Genomic DNA, 3,505 nt, shown 5'->3' on the forward strand with positions numbered 1-3,505 from the left:
ACGAGATTCACCTGCTGTGCATTCATAATGAGCCCACTTATAACAGATTGTACACTGGATACAGAATTACTAAACAGGTCTCCACATAGAATACACTCAAAAGGAAAGACTGCCTATGGTTAAATCGAAAAGTCCGGCATTGAAATAATTTTTTACTTGCATCATTTAAAGCTGAGGATGGGTAGTCGTTAAATCGGAAAACACGGTTTTAAATTACTATTATTCACCTTGTTAATTATTCATTCAATACTTACTCTGAAGTGTGGTTAACTATGACTGTCTTCGAAATCTGGCAAAGTTGGATTGTGACATTTATGCATTAATTACCTAACATTACGAATTACTCAAAGCGTTTATAACTATTTCTAATTCCAACTAGTGCTATCAATGCCAGCTTCCTCAAAACTTTCACCCAACCCCGACACCTATTGACCAAACATGTAGCATACAAGTACGAGAGTAAGGAAAAAATAAACAAACACGCGTATATTAAAACCAAATTAAACATATTTCTGTAAAGTAACATTCTTATAGCACTATAAATATAATCAGCTGAAATTTGCATCTTGAAGGAATTATGTAAAGGTTCACGAGATTTAAAAAAGTAGAGAAACAAAATGCTTAGTAACTGTGTACAATTTTCTCATTACCGAATGCTAGTTTAAAATATTTAATAAATTACATAATATGATACCAAAGAGGTAACAGTGACCTTTATGAATCTATTAAAATGTATTGTTTTAAGATATTTTAATTTTAATATGTTTAAATGTTTGAAAAACATTTTAAATTTTTCGGTTTTGATTAACTACAACTATTAAATCAGTGGTCCGTTACTAAAGTATTAATACTTAGAACTATAAAAAAATCTATTATAAATTTTTTTAAAGAAATACTTTGGGGATTAAGACTCCTCACAAACATACTAAAATAAAAGTAATTGAAGGGAATAGATGTCAAAAAAACATGTAGGTGCAAGAATTCTGAATATAACACGATAAAAACCGTATAACCCAAGCGCTTTCGAAACTGAAGGTAAACTGAAGAAGAAAGGTCCACTTTTCGTAAGCGCCCGGGGTTATAGGTTTTGTATTGTTTTACATTAAGGGGTAATAGAGGTTGGGTATACGTAATACGTAAATAACCAGCGCGTGTACTTGTTTATTGTTAAGCACAAAGCTACACAATGGACTATCTGCACTCTGCCCAATGCTGGTATCGAAACCTGATTTTTATCGTTATAAGAGGAGGGCTAATCAGTGCAACTGTTATGTTTATGACAAGAATATTTTACTGTAACAATAAAATGAGTTTATCAAGTTTTACTTGTGTAGGTCAAATTAATCTGAAGATATAACAAAAAGAAACACATCAGTGGAATCTTGTTTTCGCTCTTCTAATAACAAGAAAAAAACAACCTACGACTGAGACTTGTTGAAATTTTCTCTCTGCCATGGCTGTAATGATGAAAATGAAACCTCACTTCTAAGGAAAACTTGACTTTAAGAGGGGCCAACATAGTCTAGTGGTCAGCGTGCCAGGCTACACATCCATATACCGCTGAAAATGCCCTGATCTTTAAGCTGAGGTGTGCTATAACTGTGACGGTCAATTGATTATTCGAGTTGATTAGAGTAGCCATATAGACAGCAGGTGGTACTGACTACTGAACTATATCTAATTGGAAGGAGAATGACACAAACCCTGAAATGGGCGAAGCTGAGGGAAAGTATCGCTTAAAAAACAATGGCGTGATGCTTCTTTTATAACGGTTCAGTGGTAATGACAGGTTGTCCTCCCTCTGGTCAACATTAGGGACTGATATGCTCGAACCTTGGGGTCTTGAGTCTAAACGTTTAGCTCGTGTCATATAAGTTACCAATTAGCTTAAAATTACCAACATACCAACTTTCAGAGCTATGTACATATCTACTAAATGTCAAGTATCTAAGTCCAGTAAACGCCATAGTCCATTTATTATGAAGTTGGTTAGTTAAATAACCATATAAATTTAATTTCTAACAATGAAACAACAGCAAATTTAATTACTTTTTTTCTCACGCATTCATAAAGTAGATTAAGAGTATATGAAATAATAATTGGCACTCCTGGTAATCAAATGCCTTAAGGTTTTGTAAGATTAATTTCGTTTAGTTTTAGGACTATTGTTATAACTATGGTTTTACTAGTAGTGACCCACAAAACATTTCCGGCCAAATTAGTATTTTTTTCTTAACAGTACTTCTTTAAATATAACATTTGTAGCACAATACAGACGAATTGTAATCGTAGACAACGAAATATGTAAATTCACTTGTATATAGACGGTACTTTAGAAAACTTTAACTTATGTTAGGCCTAAGTTCGATAAAGAGATAAATTAACACTGTAACCTGTTTACGTTTTGTTTTTTACTTTAGTTTAGTTAGGACTAAACTTTACTGTACTTAATACTATAGATAATTAAACTTATAATGTTATTCTACGACCTAACGTCAAACCTTGTTTAACACGTTGATAAGTTTTTAATATTCTGTTGCACAAAATGGTTAGTAAAGTAAATTTACATTCCCCTTTTGTTGTTACTTCTTGTTTCATACAGCAATTGTAGCGACTTACTGATCACTGAGCTTTGCAACTCTCTGCTGCAGGCAGACTGTTTGTCGTCGAGTGAATAATGAGCATGCGCAGTTTTTCTTGGGGAAACATTCTAACTACGCATGCTTATGCAGCAGGTTCTCGGTCAGAAAGCGTAACAGTCGCACATACAAACAAGCAGAATAATAGTATAGATGCATTCTCTGGTTAAGACGTCACTAACCCATTAAGCCAGGTGTTGATCCGACGATTAAACAAGATTTTCTTGTACTGTTAAAACTAATAAGATATTTTTTGCGTTTATTGTTTTTATGTTGAATAATTTGAAATCAAATTGCTGTGAGATTCGCGTTAGAGTACTGTTATAACTCTATTGTTACAACAGCGGAAGTCACATGACGCTGATGAGTTTCTCGAATGATCGGGGAAGTCCGAGTGTGATCGAGATGCCCCCTTCGTTAGTATATAAGCCTGGCAGAAAAGCCAGCTGAGATATACACAGCGTGGTCACAAGTAAATAGACACCACCTTTTCAGAAAAAATCATATTCACATAAATTGATAAATTTATAATTTAATCAATATCTAGTAGATCTTTCTTTTGCTTCGTGGAGTTCGTTGATCCTTTGGGGCATCGTGAGAATTATCTCGGCAATTTTAGATTGTGGGATTTTCGCCCACTCTTGCTTGAAAACTTGGAGTAGATAGCTCTTCGAAGTTGGTTTTTTCGTTGTATATTGACTTGCCGGTCTAGTATGGTCCAAAGGTTTTTTATGGGGTTCATGTCAGGAGATTGGCTCGGCCAGGGCAACTTCTGAATATCATTTTCTTCCTGCCACTTTTGGGTATTTCAAGCAGTGTGAAACGGTGCTCCATCTTCCTGGAACAACGTTGTGTTCTTGTCCACG

General features: G+C 34.6%; 1 protein-coding gene across 3 annotated transcripts in view; it reads right to left on the bottom strand.

Moving 5' to 3' along the window:
* The window catches only part of LOC106464108 (myosin light chain kinase, smooth muscle-like), a 41,907-nt gene extending 41,482 nt beyond the window's left edge, over positions 1–425 (bottom strand). For 2 of the 3 annotated variants that reach the window (XM_022391771.1, XM_013924219.2), the window contains exon 1: positions 255–425. The gene's annotated coding sequence lies outside the window, so the exon portion shown is untranslated. The remainder of the gene's footprint in view (positions 1–254) is intronic. The other variant, XM_022391769.1, reaches the window with a different exon arrangement.
* Positions 426–3,505: the final 3,080 nt, after the last annotated feature.

This window comes from Limulus polyphemus, unplaced genomic scaffold, assembly GCF_000517525.1.
Source record: "Limulus polyphemus unplaced genomic scaffold, Limulus_polyphemus-2.1.2 Scaffold1562, whole genome shotgun sequence".
In the NCBI taxonomy this organism is placed as follows: Eukaryota; Metazoa; Arthropoda; class Merostomata; order Xiphosura; family Limulidae; genus Limulus; species Limulus polyphemus.